The following is a 27724-nucleotide window of genomic DNA, read 5'->3' as shown; positions in this document are numbered from 1 at the left end:
GAGGAAACAATGTACCTTATTGGGTGCAGAAGATCTAAACAGACACTTCACCAAAGAAAATGTGTGAATGGCAAATAAACATGTAAAAAGATGATCAATATCATTAAAAATATAATGAAGCACAATTATTCAACTATTAGAATGGCTAAAATATAAAAAGCTGACAAAGCAAAGTGATAGTGAGGATATGGAGTGTTGAGAATTCTCATACATAACTGGAAGAAAAGGTGCAGCCAATTTGGAAAATAGTTGAGTGGTTTACTATAATTAAACATGCACTTATCATAATATCAGACTTCCCTGATAGCTCAGTTGGTAAAGAATCCGCCTGCAATGCAGGAGACCCTGGTTTGATTCCTCAGTTGGGAAGATCCCCTGGAGAAGGGATAGACTACCCACTCTGATATTCTTGGGCTTCCCTTGTGGCTCAGCTGGTAAAGAATCTGCCTGCAATGCAGGAGACCTGGCTTGATTCTTGGGTCAGGAAGATCCCCTGGAGAAGGCAAAGGCTCCCCACTACAGTATTCTGGCCTGGAGAATTCCATGGACTGTATAGTCCATGGGGTCACAATGAGTCAGACACGACTAAACGTCTTTCACTATCATATTACTCTTCAATCTCACTCCTAGGTATTTGACCAAGAAATATGAAACTTCATGTTCACACACATACAAAATGTATGCAAATGTTTACATCAGCTTTATTCATAGTTGCCAAAATCCAGAGATAAATGAAGTGTCTTTCAACTTGCAAATGAATAAACAAAGTACCGTGCAGTCACTCAGTGAACTACTACTCAGCAATGAATAAGAGTGACCTATTGATTCACATGGACATGAATGACTCTCAAATGCATTTTGTTGGACCAAAGAAGACAGTCAGAAAATAGTACACATTGTTTGATTTTATCATATGACATTCTGGTCAAGCAAAACTATAGGCAAGAAAACAGACTTGTGATGGCCAGAGGGTAAATTTGGGGAAGAGTTGACTACAAAAAAGAATTATCAGAGAATTTTTGTGTAACGGAAATTTCAGCGTCACAACTTTATTCACTTGTCATAAAGGCGAAGAACTGCATACCATTACGATTGAATTTTGCTGGATGAATTTTTGTAAAAGTCTTAAATACCTTAAATACAGCTAAACACATAGGAACTTAAATGACAAACCATTGACACTTGACCTCTAACAAGTGTTAAAAGGAAACAGGCCAAAATATTAAGTATCTAGATCATTATGAGAAAGTTAACAAGCATATTTTTAAAGGCTTTCATAATGGCGTGTATGAGTTAAAGCCATGTTAATGTTTCCATAGCTAGTTTTCACCTTGAACTCAAAGATATGTGATCTAATGAAATGATAAGGCTCATCATGCAGAGACATGTAATATATAACCCTTCAAGAATCATTGTTCTTCTGAATAAAACATTTGGAGGCACTTAATGGAAGGGTAGTAAGTTCATTGACTTTGTTATTATTACCATAATTAAGGCAAAATATAGCTAGCTAAAAAGGTCTTGCCAAGTTAATGAAGATTTCTTAATTACCCGAGTCTTTGTAGCAAGCCAACTTTATGTTAAACTAAATTTCCCCTTGTCACACTAAACACTTAATCAGAGAGAAGCTCAAAGTGCCACCCTGGAACTGGATAAGTGGAAGAAAATGCAGAAATCACAGAATCAGACTAAACCCTTCATTTGACAAGCATGAAGTATAGCATCCTACCTTGTAGAATGGAATACAGAATTTAAGCTCTTATAATGATGATAGATGGTTTCAGACTAGAAGTACGAAGTGCAAAATATCTGTATATAACATAGGCAGAGGGAAATTACCTTAATAATCTTAAACTATATGAATCTAGCTCCACTGATTTCCTATGACTTTGCTTTTGAGAATGCATGTGGATTTTGTTGGAGGGTTTATAATTAGTTCTGGTTTTGTAGATTAACTGAGAAGTACCCTGAAAATAGACACATCTTAAAGTCTCACTCAAATATCTCAAGAAGAAGAGGGTGAGCATTAAGACAGGTTAATACTTTCCTTCTTAAACAGACAGAGAAATAACATTTAAGAACCTATCATGTGCAAAGCTCTGCATTACACACTTCATATTTGATACATTTATTTTCTATTACAACTCTGTGTGTCTGTGTTAATATATTTTCCAGGTAATGAAATTGAACCTGTGCTGAAAATCAACAGCAGTTCAGTAGTGGTGGCAGAGTTGGAACCCTCAGTTTTTTCTTATGGCAGTTTATGTACCTATTCCATCATGCTTTCTTCATGACTCTTCCACAAACATCACACCTGCTATCACTAGGCAGGTGAAATAATAAACTTCTTCCCTGCATCATATTCTTTGCCTTCAGAACCAGCTCCAAAATCAAGCTTTGACTGGAAATCATTCAAAGCTGACTATTATTACTGTCTTCCTCAAATTCTTGGGGAAAATTGATGTGTCATTAACTAAGAACATTAAAGATGTATATACCATATGACCAGTAATACTATTTTTGAGCATTTAATCTAGAAATGCATACAAATGCTCAGCAAGCTCCCTGTTTAAGAATGTTGATAACACCACTCTTTGCCAGAGCCCCAAACTGAAGATAATCCAAAAGTCTATCAACAGCAGAACAGATAAATAAAACATAGTGATTCATACAATTCCATCCACACAACAGCATATGTGCAAAAATAAAAATAAATTGATTTGACACACAGCATGAACTCATCTTTCAAACAATGTTGAGCCAAAGAAGCAAGTTATAAGAATTCTTACAGTAGGATTAATACTATATAGAGCTCAAAAACTTGCAAAACTAAACTTATTCAGGAATGTTTGCATACATGGTAAGACAATTTAAGAAAGCACAAGGGATTAAGTATAATAAAATTAATGATTTTATGAAGGGAGAGAAAGTAGTCTGATGGAGCAGAGCCTCGCGGGCTCTGGGTGTTGGAAATAGCTTATTTCTTGACTGTGGTTATGATTGCAAAGTATTTGCTCTATAATTATCATGTACTTTTATTTAAAAACTTATAAAATGTTAACAAAATTAAATGTTAAAAAACAAACCTCTTGGGAGGTTGTTTCATTCTATTCAACAATTAACTCTGACTTCCAAATTGAACTTAATTTTCCATTTTAATTTTCAGGTGCTGAGAAAGTTCAAATTGCAGATTAAAAAAGAAATGAGCACAATCAAGTGAAGCAGTTCCTGAAATTACTCAAAGAAAATATTTATTTAGAATGTTTTACATCTATGTTATATAATTATGAATTTATGGCACATAAATATTTATAGCTGTTTGTAGATTCAACAACAGAATCCACATTAATTGAGTGTCAACTATGTGCTAAGACACAAACACACACAAACTTAGGACCAATACAAGCAATGTATCAGCCTTCTTTAGAGAGAGAAGAAAATCAGTATTAAAGTGACTATAGATTATGGATGCATATACACAAAGACATCCAAGAGATAAGTTTTCATCTGAATTTTGAAGAAGGTGAGGTTCTTAACAATAAAAGATAAAGTAACATTTCACCACATGGAGGTATGTCACACACACAGAGCAGGAGTTAGCAAGTGTTAGCCAAAGAAGATTGAATATGGAAGGCTGACTTGACTTTGTAAGAGTCACTACAGTATAAAAGAGCATGAAGTGATAGTTGCAATATACATAGCATAAAAGAGAATCAAGTGATAGGGATGGGTGTGTATCAGAACACATATAGAACTCTCAAAAAATCAATATGAAAAAAGATAGACATCCTAGATTTTAAAATGCAAAAAAGACTTGGATAGATATTTTACAAAATCAAATGTCAAAATAGCCAATAAATACATGAAAAATATTCCACCTTAATTAATTATCAAAGAAATACAAAATTAGAGAAAAATAAACTACCACATACCCACTGAGTTGACTAAAATGAAAGATCAACAATGCCAAAATGCTGGCAAGGATATGAAACGATGGAACATTCTTTTTTTTTTTTTTAATAAATTTATTTATTTTAGTTGGGGGCTAATTACTTTACAATATTATGGTGGTTTTTTCCATACATTGACATGAATCAGCCATGGGTTTACATGTGTTCCCCATCCTGAACCCCCCTCCCACCTCCCTCCCCATCCCATCCCTCTGGGTCATCCCATTGCCCCAGCCCTGAGCATTTGTCTCATGCATCGAACCTGGAATGGTATTCTGTTTCACATATGATAATATACATGTTTCAATGCTATTCTGGAGAAGGCAATGGCACCCCACTCCAGTACTCTTGCTTGGAAAATCCCATGGACGGAGGAGCCTGGTAGGCTACAGTCCATGGGGTCGCTAAGAGTCGGACACGACTGAGCGACTTCACTTTCACTTTTCCCTTTCATGCGCTGGAGAAGGAAATGGCAACCCACTCCAGTATTCTTGCCTGGAGAATCCTAGGGACGGTGGAGCCTGGTGGACTGCCGTTTATGGGGTCGCACAGAGTCGGACACGACTGAAGCGACTTAGCAGCAGCAGCAGCAATGCTATTCTCTCAGAACGTCCCACCCTCACCTTCTCCCTCAGAGTCCATAAGACTGTTCTATGCATCTGTGTCTCTTATTCTGTCTCGCATATAGGGTTATCGTTACCATCTTTCAAATTCCATATATATGCATTAGTATACTGTATTGGTGTTTTTCTTTCTGGCTTACTTCACTCTGTATAATGGGCTCCAGTTTCATCCACCTCAATAGAACTGATTCAAATGTAGTCTTTTTAATGGCTGAGTAATATTCCATTGAAACAATGGAACATTCTTATCTTACTGGTGGGGATCTAAATTGGGACAAGTTTGGAAAACGTTTAGTAGTATCTATCAAAGCTAAACATACATACACCCTGTGACTCTGCAATGCCACTCCTGGATAGGTACTCAATAGAAATGAGTATTGGATCCATCAAAGACTGGTATAAGAATGTTAATGGAAGTTTTATTCATAATAGCCAAAAACTGAATATGACACAAATGTCCATCCATTGTACAATGAGTAAAACTGGGGAATGCTCATATGCTGAAATACTACAGAGGAACAAAAAAGAACAAGCTACTGACACATATTACCATATAGATGAATCTCACAGATGAAATATGAAATATTAGAAGTTAGACACTAAAGATTGCATGTATTATGATTCTGTTTATTTGACACTTAAAAATAGGCAAAAACGTGGGCTTCCTTGATGGCTCAGTGGTAAAGAATCTGCCTGCCAGTGCAGGAGATTCAGGTTCGATACCGATCAGGGATCCCACACACCACAGAGCAACTAAGCCCTTGGAGCCACAACTACTGAGCCAGTATCTAGAGCCCAGAAGCCATGACTACCGAGCGCACGTGCTGCAGCTCCAGAAGCCCACTTGCCCTAGAGCCGGCGCTCTGCAACAAGAAGCCACTGCAAGGAGAAGCCTGCGCACTGCAACTAGAGAGTTGCCCCCACTCGCTGCAACTAGAGAAAAGCCCACACACAGCAATGAAGACCCAGCACAGCCAAAAATAAATAAATAAATACAGAAAATTATTTTTTAAAAAATAGGCAAAAACATGTCTACAATGGTAGAAGTCACAATAGTGGTTAGACCTGGTGGAAGGAAAGCCACCCAGAAGGGGGGCAAAATTGATCTTTCTGAGAACTTGGATATGTTTTATGACTTGATCTGGGTGGTAATTATGTGGATTTACACATCTGAAAAATTCACTAGTCTGTACAATTAATATGTATATGCTTAATGTAGTTAACATCTGAAGAAAAATCATAAATAAAAACTATAGGGATCAAAAATTAAAATCTCAAGGGAGGTAAAGAAGTACAGGTCTGGCAAAAAGAGAGTAAATTATTTCTTTTCCCATCAAGGATTAATGCCCCACATCCAATTTTATGTTGGTCATAAGATCATTAAAATTGAATCTAAAAGAATTTTAAAGAAAGAAATATCACATATATCTCAATTTCTAACCCACTCCTAAAAACATGAACTGTTTTCATTTATCCATGTTTCCTGGTATATTCTTTTTCATAGCTCTATACATTCTGTTACTAAAAGGAGTCATTCTGTACACAAATTCTATATAGAAAGAAGTTAAGATTCAGAAACAGAGAATCTAATTTGAATCCTTGATGCACTACTTATTAGCTGTGCAGCCTTTGCCAAATTACCCAATTTCTCTAAATCTTTGTTTGCTCACTTTTAAAAAGGGAACAAAAATATTATCCTCCTCATAAAGTTGTTATGAGCATTACATTAGGAAATGTGCATTTATAAGCACTGCTCAAATGTTCAGTAATTTACCTTAATATAGGTGATCACAGTGTGGATACAATTCTTCACTCTGCTATTCTCATTTCCTCTATAATTAGCATTTCTACAATGACCTGTAATCTTCATAGTAGTCTCTCTAATTTCCAACTCCCTTCATTTCACCAGCAGAAACTCATTTATTTGATGTTTGCAATGTAGCCAGCCTAGTGGTCAATCATGATTGATCTAAACCAGTCAAAACAAACCTGTTCCCTACTTTCTAAGCCTTCCTTGCAACAGAGGGAGGGTTCATGTGATTAAGTTCTGGCAATGAAATCTAAGGGGAAACCCACTGGGGGCTGAAGGGGTGCTTCTTGGCACAATGTCGTATTTTTCTTGCTTATTGATTTCTGTTTCTCTTTATTGCAAGCTCCCCTATCCCTAGTCTAGTGCCATAATGCAAGCCCCACATAAGAACCTTGTTTGTTTTGATCATTGTACTGTGCTGTGCTAAGTCGCTTCAGTCATGTCCAACTCTTTGCAATCCTATGGACTGTAGCCCGCCAAGCTCCCCTGTCCATGGGATTGCAGGTGGAACCTGATTTATCCCCATAATCTGGAAAAGATAATAAATTGTTCCTTTGAGATACCTCCATGACTTGGAATATGTTGACCTAAACTTTAATAGCTTTGATAAAGATACAAAGATATTAAAAACTCATGACTCTGAGCTTTAAAAACTCCACCCACTCCAAAATACTGGAGTGGATTGCCATGCCCATCTCCAGGGAATCTTCCCAACCCAGGGACTGAACCCACGTCTCTTGAGTCTCCTGTATTGGCAGGCAGATTCTTTACCACTAGCGCCAACAGTCTTAAATCTGGCACTCAGTACCTAGAACAGGGTTTGACAAACTACAGCCTGCAGCCAAATCCAGCCAGCTACCTGTTTTGTAAATAATAAAGTTTTATTAAGACACAGACACCACATTTCTTTACAAAGTGTGTTTGCTGCTTTTGGGCTACAAAGACAGAACAAAGTAGTTGCAATAAAGACCAGATGGCCCACAAAGCCTGACATATTTGCCCTGTTCTTTACAGAGATAATTTGCTGATCCCCGATGTAGAAAAGTGCTGAGCACAAAGTAGGCATCTAACCAGTTCCCAAGACTTGCTCAAATTCTGTCTCAAAGGTTACTGAAAAACCTTATTGGCACTCTCATTCTATAGACACATATTTTTCCTAATGACTTATCAGTCCTATTTTGGCAGGATCGCTTTTCAGGGAACTGTTTCATAAATGGTAATTCCATACCAATTTTCGTAGATGGTAATTTCATACCAGTTCCATACCAATTTTCCAGAAGAAATAACTCACTATCTTGGATTTAGAGTCATGAGTTTTTAATATTTTTGTATGTTTGGTAAAGCTATCAAAGTTTAGCTCAACATATTCCAAATCATGGAAGCATCTCAAAGGAAGAATGTAATATCTTTTCCAGATTATCAGGATAAATCAGGTTCCACCTGCATTTTTTTCCTAAAAAGCACTCTAGATCTGCATTTGCCAACTCAAATTACACTAATAACCTGTTAGTGAAATAGCTAAATTTTCAATCACAGACAATTAAAATTGCATTTCATATATAATGTCAACATCAAGATTTTCCAAAATATAGAGCCCTTTTTAACTCAAATCTCTGTCATGCATATCTTTTATCACTGAAATAGAATAAAACTGCTTTTAACTTAAATTTAGGGCACCAATTCCCATGTCCATTAAGAATAAACTTTTTCCCTTTTGTTTCTTAGGAATGTAACTTTTTATATATTTTGACATTAAGTAATAGAAGTTTAATACTCAGGAGACCGATTTCAGGACTCCATTTCCCATGTTCCTCCTTGCTACTGAGACCGTGGAGTCTTCGACCAGAGTGTATCCAGGGCAGTTCCAGCCAGGCTTTATCTTTGGCAGGGCATAGGAAAGACAGAGTTAGGAGAAAGCTGTACGCAAAGAAGCTAGAGCGCGAACCCACTAACTGCTCCCCTTCAACCACCCCAAGACCTCTAAAAGAATTCTTGGAATGATATCTCAGCATTTCCTTCCTTTGGAATCTATCATTTATATCCCAAGACCAACTTGTCTTTAGTGTTTCTTTTTTCAGTATTTGCCTCTTTACCATCCATGAAAGTATGCCTCCACCAAGTCCCTTCAGATTGAGTTTTTGGGGGGGATTCTAAGCTTCATTCCTAGATGCTGTCTCTGGGTCCACTTTAACTCCATGACCCTCAAGCCATCCTCACATTCAGCCGGGTTCTCAGATTCCCAGCCTATGAGATTTGGTAAGGGAATTTTAACAGGCAAACAACTACACATATGTGGAAAGCTGATCAATTCATTTCAGAAGTCAATTGTCCCATGTGGTGGAAGTAGTAGATATTCTGTTCTTCCTGTTTCTTTCACTTAAAACAACCATCAGGGAAGCACTGTTGCTTTATTTCTGGCTACATTTCTCTTACTTTCCATTTATTCCCAGGTTCAGATCCTTAACCTACCTCCCATTGTTATAAATATTGTACTCATAAAAATTAAAATTAAAAAATAAACTAATGAGTAAATCTAAATAAGATATGCTCACTGTAAAAGGATCCTCTGGTTTACCACACTGTGGAGGGTGGAATAGGGAGTTATTGATCCCTGGGTATGGAAGTTCAGTTTGGAGATGGACAGTGGTGAAGACTGCTCAAACAATAATGCAAATGCACTTAATGTCAGTAATCTGTATCCTAGAAAAGGTTTAAATGGTACATTTTATACTGTGCATATTTTACCACACACATACAAAAAGATAACTCGTCTAGCTTCCAACTTTTTTATGAGTTTTATGTGTTTTTGCACTTTAAATGTATTGAATTATATAGTACATCTCTTTTTGAGTCTAGATTTTTACCTCAGTGTTCTTTGTGAAATTCATCCATGTCATTATATATGATAGTTCCCTGTTTTTTTAATAGCTTTAAAATATTTGCTAATATGAATAAACCACATTCCTCTGTCAACAGGAAAAAACAGTAAAGACTTCTATTTAACTTGTTTGGTGACCATTTCCAAATGTACTTAGCTATGAAGTTTATTTTAACTATTTATTAACATTCCATAGATCACACTTTGGGATTGGTGGTCCATTTCAACTGTGTCAAGTTCAAGTACTTCTGATGTCCAGCTGTAAAAAGTAAATGCGTGAAACAGTCTGGTTTCAGGCAACAGGGAGTGCTGTGAGCTGTGAAACAAGACTCTTGCTCTCCTAAAGGATTTCAAGTTCAAAGTACCAAAATCAAGTGAGAGACTGAGAGAGAGAGAGAGATGAACAGAGAGGCAGAGATTTGTTGATCAAACAAAGCTCATTCAAAGGGAAGTCAGTCCTTGGGCCACCTGTTTTCAATTCCTGATCTCAACCACCCCTCAATCAACAAATAAGAGCAACAGTCTCAGTTATAAGGTGTAACTTGCCCACTCCACACTAGGACAGCAGATACTTTTTCATTTTAAACTTGAGGATGCCTGTTGTTACCCTTGCCCCATACCTGCTATATAGCAGTCATTTTGTTAGGCACTTTCATAATCTTAAAAAATATCTCCACAGGCAAAGGGTTATTAGATCCTATTTCACAGATAAGGAAAGAGATGGAAGATTATTTGATCTGCCCAAGGCAGGAGTAACAGAGCTGGGGCTTGATCTCAGATATCTCTGCTCTAGGCAAGATAGGGTATCTAGGCAAGAAACTAAATTTCAACTGTTGTGTTGAAACTGACAAAGTCAAGTAAACAGGTATTTTCCAAAAACAATCAATTCACAGGTACTAATAAATAAATAATAAAAATAGTAGCACTTGTAAACATGGCAGAACTACCACTGTTAAATACTATGACCTAAGACCTTTTCACATTAGTTATGCAATCTCCTGTCACTACAACACTACAAAAATAGGCATTAAATACATTTTTAAATTAAAAATAAAACTGAGCCTGAGAAAAGTTAAGTAAATTTTCCGAGTGACACAGATTTTAATAGCTGGAACTGATTGTCCTGTTCTTTCTTACACCGAGTTGCCTCTCATGTTTTAAATCTGTGGTTTTGGAATAGAAAAGTAATTTTTTAATCCCTTCCTACATGTCAATATTAAAAACCATCCTTCCCCTCAAATAATCTCTGACAGTTTAAATATTACTCTAAAACACATAATCTCATTTAATCCTACTAATGACGCTTTCAGCAGAAATGTAAATTTTAAATCCCTCACATTCCAGAGGAAAAAATTTGAGATCCCACAAGTCTGAGACTTGGTATAAGGCAGAGCCTGGACACAAAGCCAGGTTGTCTGATTTTCATGATATTTCATGATTCCCAAAACACTGCACAGAAAAAAACAGAGGTCTATTACTTCAGCTCCCATTTTGCATATGGAGAGAAGACCAGGAAAAAAAAAAAAAGCACAAATCACATGAAAAGAAAAAAAAAAACAGCAGCTCTATCTAAGATTACTGTGGCTGACAAAAAGTCCCTCAATTCCTCCAGACATGTCATATGTAATAATTATCCTCCAGAATCGAATGCAAAATTCCTTTAACCGTTAGCCACCATTGCACTTTTTTTGGCCTCTATTTAAATATTTAAATTGTTACCAACTGAGACCTATTGTAGGAACAAAATAAACTTTATGGACTGTTTAATGCCCTAATTATTGATATACAAGACAATTTGGATAAATTTCAAAGCCATTATGCTGAATGGGAAAAAGAAGAATTTCAAAAGTTTTTATACTGTGCAATTTCATTTCTATAACAGTCTCAAAATGACAGAAATGGAAAATATATTAGTGTTTCCCAAGGACTTGGAATGGTGGGTGGGGAGTGGTGAAGAGGCAGAATTGCCATGGATGTGACTATAATGGGGTATCATGAGGAATTTTGAGGTGATGGAGCAGTTTTGTATCTTGGTTGGGGTGATGATAACAGAATCTACATGTGATAAAATTGCATAGAGCTACCCACACAGAGAAATGTGAATATGAACTGGTAAACTCTGAATAAGCTCTGTGGACTGTCAGTTCAGGTCAGTTCAGTTCAGTCGCTCAGTCATGTCCGACTCTTTGTGACCCCATGAATTGCAGCACACCAGGCCTCCCTGTCCATCACCAACTCCCGGAGTCTACCCAAACCCATGTCCATCGAGTCGGTGATGCCATCCAACCATCTCATCCTCTGTCGTCCCCTTCTCCTCCTGCCCCCAATCCTACCTGGCATTAGGGTCTTTTCCAATGAGTCAACCCTTCGCATGAGGTGGCCAAAGTATTGGAGTTTCAGCTTCAACATCAGACCTTCCAATGAACACCCAGGATCGATCTCTTTTAGGATGGATTGATTGGATCTCCTTGCAGTCCAAGGGACTCTCAAGAGTCTTCTCCAACACCACAGTTCAAAAGCATCAATTCTTCGGCGCTCAGCTTTCTTCACTATCCAACTCTCACATCCATACATGACCACTGGAAAAACCATAGCCTTGACTAGATGGACTTTTGTTGGCAAAGTAATGTCTCTGCTTTTAAATATGCTATCTAGGTTGGCCATAACCTTCCTTCCAAGGAGTAAGCGTCTTTTAATTTCATGGCTGCAGTCACCGTCAGCAGTGATTCTGGAGCCCAAAAAAATAAAGTCTGACACTGTTTCCACTGTTTCCCCATCTATTTCCCATGAAGTGATGGGACCAGATGCCATGATCTTAGTTTTCTGAACGTTGAGCTTTAAGCCAACTTTTTCACTCTCCTCTTTTACCTTCATCAAGAGGCTCTTTAGTTCTTCTTCACTTTCTGCCATAAGGGTGGTGTCATCTGCATATCTGAGGTTATTGATATTTCTCCTGGCAATCTTGATTCCAGCTTGTGTTTCTTCCAGTCCAGCGTTTCTCATGATGTACTCTGCATATAAGTTAAATAAGCAGGGTGACAATATACAGCCTTGACGTACTCCTTTTCCTATTTGGAACCAGTCTGTTGTTCCATGTCCAGTTCTAACTGTTGCTTCCTGATGTGCATACAGGTTTCTCAAGAGACAGGTCAGATGGTCTGGTATTCCCATCTCTTTCAGAATTTTCCACAGTTTATTGTGATCCACACAGTCAAAGGCTTTGGCATAGTTAATAAAGCAGAAATAGATGTTTTTCTGGAACTCTCTTGCTTTTTCGATGATCCAGCAGATATTGGCAATTTGATCTCTGGTTCCTCTGCCTTTTCTAAAACCAGCTTGAACATCTGGAAGTTCACGGTTCACGTATTGCTGAAGCCTGGCTTGGAGAATTTTGAGCATTACTTTACTAGCATGTGAGATGAGTGCAATTGTGCGGTAGTTTGAGCATTCTTTGGCATTGTACCGATGTCAATTTCCTGGATTTGACAACTGTACTATATAGATGGTGAGATGTTACTATTGAGGACAACTAACATCTTTGTGTTGATTTTATAATTTCCTGTAAATCTATAATTATTTAAAAAAATAATTAAAAAAATTAAATCTCCTGATCTTAATGGGGACCTCATTGGTTTACCAGTATCTATGGCATCACCAGCCAGGCCTTGGGCAAATCTACTTTGCTGTTGTTCAGTCACTCAGTCTTGTCCAACTCTTTGTGACTCCATGAACTGCAGCACAGACTTCCCTGTCCTTTTATCTCCCAGAGCTTGCTCAAACTCATGACCATTGAGTCAGTGATGCCATCCAACCATTTCTTCATCTGTCATCGCTTTCTCCTCCTGCCTTCTATCTTTCCCAGCATCAGGATCTTTCCCAGTGAAAGTGGCCAAAGTATAGGAGTTTCAGCATCAGTCCTTACAATGAATATTCAGGGAAGATTTCCTTTAGGACTGACTGATTTGACCTCCTTGCAGTCCAAGGGGCTCTCAAGAGTCTTCTCCAACAGCACAGTTCAAAGCATCAATTCTTCAGTGCTCAGCCTTCTTTAAAGTCCAACTCTCACATCCATACATGACTATTGGAAAAACAAATCTACTTTATCAAACCCAAAAGTCCCTGAGCAAGAGCTCTCAGGGCTGCTGTCAGATGTATCCAAAGTCTAAGCAAGTTGCTTCTGTTTTTAAAATACTTCCATAAAATACATACATACATACTTTATTCGAAGTTCAAATTCCTCATTGAGCATGACAAACAGGCTCATTGTAATCTGAATCCTTCTTGCTTTTCCAGCTTCACTATATGTCCCTCCTCCTTCCCCCCAGAAAGAAATGCTTGTGGTTCTGATCATGCTCCTCCTTCTCTCTGGAATGACTAGCTTCCTGGTCATCCCAGAGGGACTCAGCCGTCCATGCTCAGCAGTCCAGCAGTGCTGCAGGCAGCTAGGGAGGGAGTCTCTCAAGAGATCTCTTGCCCCCTTCTGCAGACGCCCGCTGTCTTTTGAGACAACCTAGCTATGCTCCCAGTTGGCCTTGCAGTTAAGAAGCAGCATGCAAGCTTGGGCACTAAGTGGCTTCAGTCATGTCCAACTCTTTGTGACCCTATGGACTGTAGCCTGCCAAGCTTCTCTGTCCGTGGGATTATCCAGGCAAGAATGCTGGAGTGGGTTGCCATGCCCTCCACCAGGGGATCTTCCCAACCCAGGGACCGAACCTACATCTCCTAAAGCTCCTGCCTTGGCAGGCAGTTCTTTACCACTAGCACCACCTGACAAATCCTGAAAAGGAGCATATGGCAAGTCAAAGTTGGCCTAGCCAACAGCTCCATTGAAGATGCCTCACAGCCTCTCTTGATCAGCATTCTTAAAGAGCATTGCCTTTGCCAAGTAGTAAATCCACTCACCAGTATTTTGCAGATAACCTCCTGTGATCTAGAAACAAAGTTTAACCTAAACTACCCCAGAAGGGAAGTATGTTGATTGTCTCTACCACAACTTCAGGTGTTTACTACCCACCAAGGATCCAGAATTAACACTAGGGCCTGGCAATGACAAAAGGTAGCACTATGACTCAATATTGAAACAATAAATCTGCTAGACTTTGCCTACGCGGGTAAACTCTGACAGGCTGATAACAAACCATTTAATTTGCATCACACAACCCCAGGGTCTCATGGGCACCCATTTTAGAAGAGAAAACAATATAGCAGAGCCACAACTTAAACCAGGACCACCAAGTCAATCCAGTCCCATTCATTTGTTTATCCTAAGGATTTCTGATCATTTCTGGTTCTTTCCACCCTTACCTTTCCATCCCTGGTGATTAATCCATTGACAAGCAGTAGCACTCCTGAAGGGGGTGCAGTTCAAACAAAGTTATTCTGAGAGATTATTGAAGAGGAGTGGAATATATTGATGAGGTTGATTCTTGTCCCACAGAATACACATTTTTATCTAGCTCTGAGCTGATTTTTAACTAAGAGGGACATTCTGATTAACCTTATCTTTAAAATCTCTTCTCATCATAACTGCACCGAACTTGCTGGATCACCAAGCAATACATATGGATAAGATAAAGAACTGTCGATCCTTCTAAATAATTCAGCTGCACATTAATCTTTGTGAACTCTGGGGGACAGTGTTAATGTCAGCTTTGCATTGGTTATCTAGGACCACAGAGTATTCAGAACACGTTTCTCACCTCAGCTAAAGGACTACAGAGGTTCTCGTTCAAGATGGTAATGTAGAAAGATCTTGACCTTACCTCCCCCATGGACACTCAGAATCTACAGCTATGTGATTCTGAATTTCCTCTACAAAACACCCCAAGCTACACATCAGGCAAATGAAGAAAACCCTACAATCAAGCGGGTAGGAGAGATTGACACACAGTGTTGACATAAATCCCACCCCCTTTCCTGGTGGCTCAGGTGGTAAAGAATCCGCCTGCAATGCAGGAGACATGGGTTCAATCCCTGGGTTGGGAAGATCCCCTGGAGAAGGGAATGGCAACCCACTCCAGTATTCTTGCCTAGAGAATCCCATGGACAGAGGAGCCTGGTGGGCTACTGTCCATAGGGACGCAAAGAGTCGAGTATGACTGAAGTGACTTAGCAGCACCAGCAGATGACTCACAATTGGAGAGAACTCTCTGCCTGAGAAGCGAAGGATTTGAACCTCACATTGGGCACCCCAACTTTTAAGACTTGCACCTGAAAGGCATGCCTTCAAAACACCTAGCTTTGAAAGGCAACAGGGTTGATGTCCAGGAGACCCACAAGACTCTAATGAACTGAGAAACCACTCCAAAATGCCTGCACTCAGACTCACCCACCAGTGGGCCTCATGCAGAGGGACCTGGTTGAAAAGTGCCCAGAATTCCTTGAAAGGAGACTCATTTGCTGAAATACTCTCCTGGAGGGAGGGATGGAGGAAGGGAAGGGAAAGCACCATCTTCCCACTCCTGTCGGCCTCATCTAACTCACTGTCTCCAGAAAGGAGTGTGCCCTCCTCTGATCCCCTGATTTTTGTGGCTGCCACCAGGGGCCACCTCTGGATCACCTGGCTCTGGTGGCCAGCAGGGCTGACACTCATGGGTCCCACAGGACTAATCGGAAGCCTTTGGAACTGGCCACAGCTGAGCATTCTATGAGTGGGGCCCTCTTCTGAAGAACAAGGGCTGATTCTCCATTTTTTTCTCAACCACTTTCCCTCCAGGTAATAGAGCTTTGCCCATAATACCTAGCAGAAAAGAAGAGGATATAGCAGTTGAAGCGGGAAGTTCAGCCTAGTGGATAGAATGGTTCTTTCTTTCCAGTCACCCAGAGCTATTTTGGCAAAGTCCCAGACCATGAAATTTACTTAGAGAGACATCACAACAATGTAGATAGATGCCTACAATTTATCTGGTCAACTCTATGATCCAAGTTGAGATCTATACAGATCAAAATATCAAATATTGCAGAATCTGCTTGGAAACACAAAATCTCGTAGCAATTTTCTAGTTTAAAAAAAAAATCACAAACATTTTGAACTCTAGATGCCCTAACTTGAAAAATCTGTGTAAGGGCAAAGGCATGTATGTAGAATTCAACCTCTACCTCATTGCACAATGCTAAATCCACCCATTATTGAGTATCTGATCAACCACCTTAAATTAAAGTATTTCAAATGCTTGCAAGCAATTTAATCTAATTAATGGTGCAAGTTATGTCCCTTGGAATGGATTCAAAGTATAAGAAACCATACCTTTTACAAAAGCAGTCTTCTACTCATTACCTTCATAAAGAATTGGCAGGCTATAGATTCAACTGGTATACCACAGAATATTTATACCTTCAAATTTTACCGGATGGAGAATGTTAAGAGTTAGACATTTAGAAGAGTAGATTTATCTACTCTTTAGAAAATAGGGCTGATCTGCCTGATAAGCAAAGATTCAGTGTCATTATAGGAGTTTCCAGAAACCCTAAACTAGAGGCTGGTAACCAATCTACAGCAGTACAAAAAGAAGCAGAAACACACACACAAGCAAAATTTACTGATTATGGCTGCAAGTAAGATGCCAAAGAAGCAGTTTTAAAAAGGAAGGGAGGAATCCACAACGCCAGAAATGGAAGATTTGAGAAAAGGAGTCAGAAGTTTAAGGTCAGAAGGGGGTTAGATCAGACAAAGATTACATCAGGAAAAAGCAAGGAGGATCCAAAGTCCTAACTAAAAAGACCATTCAGGGGTCTGTGGTGTGTTTTTACAATTGGGCAGTGAGGAAGACATAACCAGCTGGCTTAACACATCAGAAGCAGGCTGCTGAAGGCTTTGATCACACAGATGGGAACAATGTATGGGTCAGTCATCTCAAAATAGGTCATGAGCTCCAAATGATTCTTCCAAGCCTTTGCTAAATCACTCCTGTGAAAAATAGATCACACAGGAATGGGCTCTAGGCACTGTCAATTCAAAACTTAACCAATGCTTTAAAAATTTTAAAAAGCTGTGCTCTCAACCCTTTACTTTAAAATTTATACTCACAGTAAAAATTCAAGTCAGGTTCCTTAGTTTTCCCATCAAAATATTAACTCTTCTCCTTGTGCATTTTCTTCTAAAGCATATGAATCTCCTTCAGTCAATAAGACAGAATATTTATGCTTAAGAAAGGAGACACTGATCTTCATAATATATTCTATCCATCTAATCTGCAAACTCTCCCTAAAGCAACTGATATTCTACAGAGCTAGGCTGAGAGACTTGCTAAATATTCATTCCCTTCAACCCTATATGCTTTATCTCTGAATCAAAGCAAGTAGCCCAAAAAGCTACATGCAAGAGTTATTATATTAATTCACCGTAGAAATGAGGGAGAAGGTGAGGGTGGGACGTTCTGGGAGAATAGCATTGAAACATGTATATTATCATATGCGAAACAGAACACCATTCCATGTTTGATGCATGAGACAAATGCTCAGGACTGGGGCAATGGGATGACCCAGAGGGATGGGATGGGGAGGGAGGTGGGAGGGGGGTCCAGGAAGGGGAACACATGTAAACCCATGACTGATTCATGTCAATGTATGGCAAAAACTACTACAATATTGTAAAGTAATTAGCCCCCAACTAAAATAAATAAATTTATTAAAAAAAAAAAAAACTCAAGCTGAAACTCGGTACCTGTTAAATAACGTCCCGATTTCTTCATAACCTCTATTTTACTTTCTTTCTCTGTGGATTTGCCTATTCTAAGAACTTCATAAAAGTGGAATTGTACAATAAAAAAAAAAATGCCTTTACAGACTAGTTTAACATTTTGTCTTCTTTTTGAAAGGACTGAAAATATGTTATCTCTTGCAAAATTGCTATTGAAAATAGCGTATTGTGTAATACTTTCTATATAAAACATATCAAAAGCAAAATTAGCACAAGAAAAGTATTAGATTCCCTAATAGGCAGAAACATTTTTAGAAAATGATATCATTGAGGTTTTCCACCAAGATATCCAGGAAACCCAACGTAACATTTTAGTACCTTCTCCGTAATTAATTCTGTATTTTTCTACTCTTATCCTATTGGAGGGCCTCTCAAGTCATTCTTTTGAAAGAGGAAGAATAGGATGAATAGATATTTGAAGCTAATGCAATAATATTAAAATTGGAATGATAATTATATTTTCACTATTGGTTTGATTTTTTTTTAATGAGTGTGAAATTCATAATTAACTTCATTTATTAATTTCTCACCTCTAGGAAAGTTCCCCGTGGCTGAAACAATGCTGTGCATTTACCAATCTTTATTTCATTTTCTTCTTCCTGGATATCCAGGCAGAACACATTTCTTGCTCAACCTGAAGTCAAGGTGGCACTGTGGATTCTCACCAATGAAATTTAGAAGAACATATGTGTATCTAAGCACAACACTTAAAACCATTCCAGGGACTTCGCTGGTGGTCCAGTGGCTAAGACTCCATGCTCCCAATGCAGGAGGCCTGGGTTCAATCCCTGGTCAGGGAACTAGATCCCATATGCCACAAGTAAGACCCAATGCAGCCAAAATAAATAAATAAATACATATTTTTTTAATTCTATACTATCTTCTTGTACTCTTTTCCCCTACACTTCAGCAAACTTAGAAGCCATGATAAGAAAGGAATATCATCAGAGGGTGCAGCCTCTCCCACATTGAACATCTAGCATCACTGGTAAATTCATTGATAAGTTAGTTAATTGACCATTTTTGTAATTAGGTATAATTGGAAATTTGCTGGTAATAATATAAGTTGATAACTAATTGGTGACTATTGGTAATTGGTAACTAATTGGTTCATTAATCAGTAAATTACTTGGTAAATAAATTAATTGATAAACTTTTTTTCTGAATAAGTGACTGAGATTTCAAAGTTAATTTTGTTATCACATAGCTTCTCCTTACTAGTTTCTGTGAAATATGTGATTCAAGAATCTTTCACAAAAATTGCCACCTTTTATTCTTGACTCAAATTGCAGCCTCAGATACTTTTCTGCTCTGCTATATTAATGAGCTGAACTAGAAAGCATGCAAATTTCTATGGCCTCCTCTTTACATGGTATTGTTTTTCATTTGTGGTAAAAAAAAAAACATAACATGAAAGTTCCCATCTTAACTATTTTCAAAACTACGGTTCAGTAATGTTAAGTTCATTCATATTGTTCTGCAACTATCACCATTGTCCATCTCTAGAACTCTTTTGAACTAACAGAGCTAATATACTATTGCTCATTACATCATAACTCTTCACTGCCTCCTACCTTTAGCCCCTAGCAACCACCATTCTACATGCTGTTTCTATGAATTTGACTAGCCTAGGTACCTTGTATAAGTAGAATCATATAGCATTTGTCTTCTTATGACTGACTTATTTTACTTGGGCTTCCCTCGTGGCTCAGATGGTATAGAATCTGCCTACAGTGCAGGGGATCTGGGTTCAATCCCTGGGTGGGGAAGATCCCCTTGGAGAAGAGAATGACTACCCACTCCAATATTCCTGCCTCAAAAATTCCATGGACAGAGGAGACTGTCAGGCTACAGTTCATGGGGTCCCAAAGAGGTGGACATGACTGAGCAACTAACAATTTCATTTGGCATAACATCCTTAAAGTTCATTCACATTGCAGCATGTGTCATAATTTCCTTTTGTTTTAAGGTTGAATAATATTCAGTGTATGTATATGCCACATTTTGTTTCTCCATTCATCCATCAATGGACACTTGTGTTTCTTCCACCCTTTGGCTATTGTGAAAAATGCTGCTACAAACACAGATGTACAAACATCTCTTCAAGACTCTGCTTTCAATTCTTTTGGGTCAACACCCAGAAGTAGAATTGCTGGATCATATGGTAAATTTATTTTGAGTTTTTTAAGGAATATCCATACTGTTTCCACAGTGGCTGCAGCATTTTACATTCTTACCAACAGTGCACTAGAGTTGCAGTTTCTCTAAATAGTAGCCAACACTTGTTGTTTTTTGTGTGTGTGTTTTTTTTTATATATATAGTGGCCATCCTAATGGGTATGATGTGGTATCTCATTCCAGTTTTGATTTGCATTTCCCTGATGACTAGTAATGTTGCTGATGGTAAGTTGCTTCAGTCGTGTCTGACTCTGTGCGAGGAAATGCTTAATGGCCATGTGTACATCTTCTTTAGAGAAATGTCTATTCAAATCCTATGGAGTCACAAAGAGTTGGACACAACTGAGCAACTGAACTGAACTGTGCATATTTTTATTCAGTTCCTTGGTTTTTGCTCTTGTGGAGTTACCTACATGGTCTTTTAAAGTACAAACCTGGTCAGTTAGCCCTTTCTTCATCCTTTTCCTTGCATTCTATTCAGAACTACTTCTCTCCAGAGACAAAAGCTTGGAAAGCTATATTTTCCTAAGATAGGTTTACTCATTATATGCTGCTAAAGCTGGGATATTTATTTTCACTAAATGTAAAGACTAAAGTTAATTTTATCTGAGGAGAAATTTCTTGAAAAGTTAGAGCTCTGTGTGTGTCATAATGAATTTGTCCAGGTGCTCAGTCATGTCTGACTCTTTGAAACCCCATGGACTGCAGCACACCACGCTCCCCTGTCTTTCACCATCTCCCAGATTTGCTCATACTCATGTCCTTTGAGTCGGTGATGCCATCCCACCATCTCATTCTCTGTCACCCCCTTCTCCTCTTGCCCTCAGTCTTTCCCAGCATCAGGGTCTTTTCCAAAGAATCAGCTCTTTGCATCAGGTGACCAAAGCATTGGAGCTTAAGCTTCAGCATCAGTCCTTCCAATGAATATTCAGGGTTAATGGATTGACTGCTTTGATCTCCTTGCAGTCCAAGGGACTCTCAAGAATCTTCTCCAGCATCACAGCTTGAAAACCTCACTTCTTTGGTGCCCAGCCTTCTTTATGGTCCAATTCTCATATACATACATGACTACTGGAAAAACCATAGCTTTGACTATGTGGACCTTTATCGGCAAAGTGATATCTCTGCTTTTCAATATGCTGTCTAGGTTTGTCATACTTTTTCTTCCAAGAGCAAGTGTCTTTTAATTTCAAGGCTGCAGTCACTGTCCACAATGATTTTGGAGCCCAAGAAAATAAAGTCTGTCACTGTTTCCACTTTTCCCCCATCTATTTGCCATGAAGTTCATGGCATGTGGTTCCATAACTTCACAATAAATTAGTGTGCACAAGTTGCCAGCAAGGATCAGGCCAAAATGTAGGGATTAACAGTGAAGGAAAAGTGAGGCAAGATCAACTCAAGACTGATCACATGGCCCTACAAAGAGGAGCTTAGTCAACCAAAAGTATCTAAGTGGTCCACAGCATATTTTCCACAGGCCACAAGACGAGCTGTTTGAGGTGAATTTCTAGCAAGTAATTAAATTCTTATATGTCCAACTAAGAAATAAACATGCAAATCTAGGTCAAGATGAGGATAATTTACCACTTTCTTGCTTCCGAGATGATCACTAGCTGTTTCCACTTCACCCTACACAGGTTTAGGTGTAGAAACACAGCCTTTCTCACCATTACTGCCATGACAGGTACAGGGCTCTCTACCTTCTTCCTCTGGAGTGGCATCCTGCTTTCCTCTCGGGCTTATGAATTATATGGGATCTTATGAGATGGAGGAAAGGCATAAGTTGTTCACATCAGATATGTTGGGCAGGGACAGAGCAGTCTCCAAGTACAAAAAGTGTTTTCCTTCCAGATGGTCAGTAGTCCTTGCACTAATGACTGGTAAGTAGGAGGTGTCACTAGCCATGAAAGAAATCTAACTGAGGCCCTGGGTGCAGGTGGTGCACGCTGGTCCCTGGCAGGGAGACTGGATGATCACCCATGCCACTGACAGGCTCCGGTCACTACTTGCTCAAGTAGAGTCTGCGAAGTATGACGAAAATGACTCAACATTCCCTTCTGTGGGCTCCCTTGACTTCAGCCCTAACATGCGCTTCCTCTCATCACTTCCTCTCTCCCCCTTCTGTCTCCCTCTCCCAGACCTGGAGAATTTTTTCTATACTGAGGAAAAGAATTGATATTTATAACACTTTTTCCTAATAATCTGAATATGACTCTTAGAAACTAAACTTAAGAAATTCAAAAGCCATGAAGAGGCACATATTTTCCCCCTGCTCTCTGCCAATACACCCCTAGTAGCTCAGACAGTAAAGCATCTGCCTACAATGCAGGAGACCCAGGTTCAATCCCTGGGTCTGGAAGATCCGCTGGAGAAGGAAATGGCAACCCACTCCAGTATTCATGCCTGGAAAATCCCATGGACTGAGGAGCCTGGTAGGCTACAGTCCATGGGGTCGCAAAGAGTTGGACACGACTGAGCGACCTCACTTCACCATGACAAACAAGAAAGCACAGAAAACCCTGTGTGTCAATGAGAGTGGTCAGCTGGCATTATAGCAGAAGAGCCTCAGTCTGCAGGCAATAACCAACAGCACTTTTCTATTCATATCTTAGTCAACACTTGAAGTTTGGCTAATTAGCATAGAAAATAGCAGAAATGGTTTTCATTACTGAAATCTGTAGCATGTTAAATAACACAATGAACACTAGACATGGAACTCTCTTTGGGAAAATCTAAAGTACTTAAGATATGTGGATGGGCTAAAATGTTTTAGAGATATGCCTCATCCTTGCAAGACATGGGTATAAATATCTGAACAGGCTTCCACCTTTTTCCCTTTGGGACAATCTTGCTACCTGAGATTCTATTCTGGAAGCAACATGCAGAGTCTTCAGATATACGTGCTATTTTTTAGTGCTCTCTTGGGTCTAAATTATCTTCAGGGGGTAAATCAAGGTGGGGATACCCTCCCACCTCTGTTTTTAAAGAGACCTGTGGTACCTAAGCCCACGGTGCATGCTTCTCCTCACACTTCTCCCAACTCCCAACCTATGGTGTCCCTATCTGCTCTCCTGGCCTGATTTTTGGTTCTCATTCATCTTATATTCTTATATTCTTTTGTAAAAAAAATCCAGTTTTTTTCTTGGCTTTCTTTTTCATTTGAGGCAATGAATGCCACAGATCTAGCAGTTCAAATAAGGAACTGAAAATACAAAACAAAAAATCCAAAAACCTTTTTGATAGCTATTCCAAAAATATCATGAAGCCCTGACTGTCAACCTTGCTGATTGCTCTTTTGCATGATAAGAATTTTATTCATTCAGTAAGGTGTGACATTCTGCCGATACGCTCGATTTGGATACAGTAAATTTCTTTTTTTGACTCTTTTATTTCAGGGGCTGTAATAGTATTTACTTAAGTATTTATCCCCATAATTTTGCAGGTCCTTCCTTTTCATCCAGGAAATGACCAGCACATCATTTTTGTCTCTAAATGGGAAGAGTTAACCTTGCTATACTTTCTGGATTTACTGTTGGAGGCCCCAGTGTCTGTCCCCTCTGCTTCCAGACTTGCAAATGACACAGAGCTGAGCATTATCTCACAACTCATGCAAATTAGATGCCAGGAAGGCTATTGAAAAGGAAAGATGGTATCATCTGTCTTGCAAGGACATTGATCAGATTGATAGCCCCACATTTAGCCTCCTCTTTTCCTTCCCATGAATTAATAGCTCAGCTCACCCTCCCTAAGAAGTCATCTGCTTTATTGAAATTAAATTCCAGCTACATTGGGAGAGCCACTAGATAAAATCTGTCACTTATTTCCTTTGTTATCCTAGACTGGAAAGGTCCATAGCCTGAGGGAGAGATTGTGCTAAAGAATATTTATGGAAGACTTTTGATGTGAGTGGTCAAAGGGGTGGGGGCTGAAAGGGTAGTAAATACTCTTCCCTGATTTTCAGGTACCTATGCATCTATGGCCAGGTGGTAAGGCTTTGGTCTCATAAACTGAAGGTCACGTGTTCAAACCCTGTCTGTGCCTGATTCTTGAGCCTGGGTTTAGTAGCGAGGGCTTTGCTCTCTGCATGTATGTTGCCCATTTCCTCTGCAGTGCAGCATTGTTTTTCAGGGATTCCCAGATGGTGCTAGTGGTAAACAGCCCATCTGCAAATGCAAGAGACGTGAGTTTCATCCCTAGATCGAGAAGATCCCCTGGAGGAGGGCACAGCAACCCACTCCAGTATTCTTCCCTGGAGAATCCCATGGACAGAGAAGCCTGGCAGGCTACAGTCCATAGGGTTGCAAAGAGCCAGACACGACTGAAGCAACTTAGCACAGCACACAGCACATATCTATGGGCTTTTAGCCAATGACATCCCTGAGGTCTCTGCCATCTTTCCAGCATTTCCCCTGATGTCCAAGAAATGATGCTGCTAGAAGTTATTCATCAATATACATCCTAATATCTTATGACTGCATAGACTTAAGATTAATCCAACCTATTCCACGAATAAGAGTACCCAAGCAATAGCTGACATTATTTGTTTTGATATATTCAAATGAACCTATAATTAGTATCAAACCACCAATTAAGAGGCACACATGTGTCCGTGACCAGAATATAATTAGGAAACATGGCTAGGTGACTAGTTATTCACTGAACAAATATTTATTGAACAACTATGTTCTAGGGACTATTCTAGGTGCTTGGGATACAGTGGCAAACCAGACAAGCTCATGGTCCTCAGAAGTTTATAATCATACTGGGAAACAAGAAACAACATACTATAAAGTCAAATAAATAAATTCATTGATTTCAGATTGAAGTAAATGTCTTGACGGAAACAAACATGGTGAGGTGATAGGGAGCACTGAGGTGGACACACTTGGGGTATGTCAGGGAAGGCTTCTCTGAAGAGATGATATATGAGATGAGCCATGAGTGATGGGAAGGAAGCAGATATAAACAAACTAAGGCTCAAAACCCTAGGGTCATACAGGCTTGAGATAGTCTAAGAATTGAGAGGCCAGTGTGGCTGGAGTCTCATGACTGAGTCAAAGGGATAGGAGGAACCAGAAAGCTGGTGGGCCTGGTGGGAAGACTCAAGAGTTTTCAGCTGGAGTTGGTATTATTTAGGTTTTAAAAACACCACTCTGGGAATTCCTTGATGGTCCAGGGGTTAGGACTTGGTCCTTTCACTGCCGTGGCCCAGGTTCAACCCCTGGTCAGGGAACTAAGAGCCCACAAGTCACAAGCCACAGTCAAAAAAAAAAAAAAAATACCACTCATATTTTTATATCAAACTGGGTGAAAACTTGTGTAATGATGGAACACAAGTGAGGCAAAGACACTGGTTAGTTGGCAATAGTGTAACTGAGGTGACTAATGGCAGAGAAATAGGCTAAGATGTGTCAGAAAAATAAGTCACATTGGTTTTGAATCAGAAATATCATAATTCTTTATTCTAAAGCTGATGGATGCTGGGAAAAAAAAAACAGAGACTGAACTAGTTTCCCCCCACTCAGAAACTTTTGGAGATAACATATGTTTGGAAGCAAAAAGTGGAGGGAAATTACATCAATGTCATTTGCAACATAAAAAAAGAAGAGCAATAGCTTAGGAATCAACACCTTTTCTGTTTCATGATTCCACTTACTCTTCTCAAGAAGAGATCAAAGGTTACAATGCAAATGCTTAAAGGCAAACTCAGATAAAAAGAATTTGACAATAAAACTTGATTTATGAGAGATGAAAGAAAATCTTAAAAGAGGAAATCTACCATTTGGGACAAGAAGAAATACAGATAAATCTAGTCTTATTGGGACCCACTTTCAACTTGAATAATTGGATACTCAAAACTTACGTTTAGTTTTGCTTTCTTATCAGATCAAAGTAAAGTCTTTCATGAATAGCGCCTCAACTGTATAAACAAAAATGCCCCGGCATTTTCTTTCAGTGAAGGGTTCTTTGTCTTAGACATTCACTTTTCAATTAAGTTGGGCAAAGAAAACATACAATTTTTATGGCAGCTTGAATTCCACAAGTGTGAGCAGTGATGATGTGAGGGGGATAGATTCAGAACACATACAAGTGATGAGATGGTAGTAATGAGATTTTGCTACTGGATTAGATATAAGGGGTAAAGAGATAGGAAGGATTAAGGTAAATGCCTCAACTTTGGGCTTGAGCAGTAATGTAGATCTTTATGAAAGTAAGAGCCTAACTCCTTAGAAACTCAGGAATCTTAGCAGTTGAACTTTACTGGTTTAATAAAGGCTCCAATCTTCTTGAGAGCAGGGAACAGAATCTGTGAATGTCCAGCAACTAAAGTACTGAGTATAGTTGAAGATTGCTATAGAGTCATGCTTGAATAGAAAATTTTATTAAGGAGGGTGTAGGGTCAGTAAACTAAGGAACTTTATACCTAACATGGCTGGAAAGCCAATTCTTGTTAAGATCTAATAATTATTATCATAACCACTAGCATTTGAATGATTACCTTGTGCTAATTTGAGGGTACCTTATATGTACTGTTTCAACTAAACTTCACAAAACCCTCTGGGGTAGATCTTGTTATTGTACTCATTTTACAGATGATGAAACAAAGACAAAGGGTGCTGAAACTTGTCCAGAGTCGCATGGTTAGAACTGGTAGAGCCAAATTAGAACTTCATAGTGACCCTCAAACCTTGACTCAGAAAGATGGTGAATAGTGTTCCTGACAGGCTTGACATTTCACTATGAGTGAATCAAGAAATTCTGTGGAAACAGCCTTTCGTAAAAGAAAACATAATTTCAAGGAAGGTACATTACTCCATGTGAAGTTCAAGGCCTGGAGAGCACTGTGTAGAGCAATAGTTATGCTCTGATTGCTATATTGTCCCCAGAGTGGCCCAGAGCTTAGGACGGTGAGTCCTGGCCTCTACAGCTACATTTGCTGTGGAATGATCCACTTACGGAAACAATGTCTGTCCTCTCCCTTGGGTTAGTAATTCCATGGCTTGAAACTGCAACTTGAAAGGATGTTTGTATGGTTCCCTTTCCTCTCTGTTTTATGTTTCTGCCAAGAAACAGGACTGATAAGTTGTGTGTGTGTGTGTGTGTGTGTGTGTGTGTGATTTATTTTAAGGAATTGGTTCATGCAGTTATGAAAGAGGTAAGTCCAAAATCCACAAGGTGGACTGGCAAACTGGAGCCCCAGGAATAACTGATATTGCAGTTCAAGTCTAAAGGCCATCTGCTGGCAGAATTTTTAATCGCTTGGGGGAGCTCAGTTTTCTCTTCTATTTATGCCTTTAATTGATTAGATGAGATCTATACACTTTATAGAGGACAATCTGCTTTACTCAAAGTTGGCCAATTTAAATGTTAATCTCATCTGAATACATCCTCACAGAAGCATGACCTAGGTGTGGTGGCCCAATCAGGTTGACACATAAAACCTACTATCAAAGTCAGTTAGGCAAAAGAAGGAACTATCAGAGGCCTCTAAATATTTTCGTGTTCCTCTTTCCCAGGGAAGGTCTCAATCTTTTGGGGAATGCATCAGAATGCATAACTAAAGGTTAATTACAGAGTTTTGGTATC

The 27724-nt window shown here is 39.1% G+C and overlaps 1 long non-coding RNA gene and 1 other non-coding gene across 2 annotated transcripts in view; one reads left to right on the top strand and one right to left on the bottom strand.

Annotated features, from left to right (window-relative positions):
* The window catches only part of LOC145542594 (uncharacterized), a 185074-nt gene that overhangs the window by 101569 nt on the left and 55781 nt on the right, over positions 1-27724 (bottom strand). The window lies entirely within an intron of this gene.
* Positions 25299-25370, top strand: TRNAE-UUC (transfer RNA glutamic acid (anticodon UUC)). Its single transcript has one exon. It is a non-coding gene; the product is annotated as a tRNA-Glu (tRNA).

This window comes from Giraffa tippelskirchi, chromosome 3 (genome assembly GCF_054371585.1).
Source record: "Giraffa tippelskirchi isolate mGirTip1 chromosome 3, T2T-mGirTip1v1.2.pri, whole genome shotgun sequence".
In the NCBI taxonomy this organism is placed as follows: Eukaryota; Metazoa; Chordata; class Mammalia; order Artiodactyla; family Giraffidae; genus Giraffa; species Giraffa tippelskirchi.
This window is presented reverse-complemented; position numbering and strand designations above follow the sequence as displayed.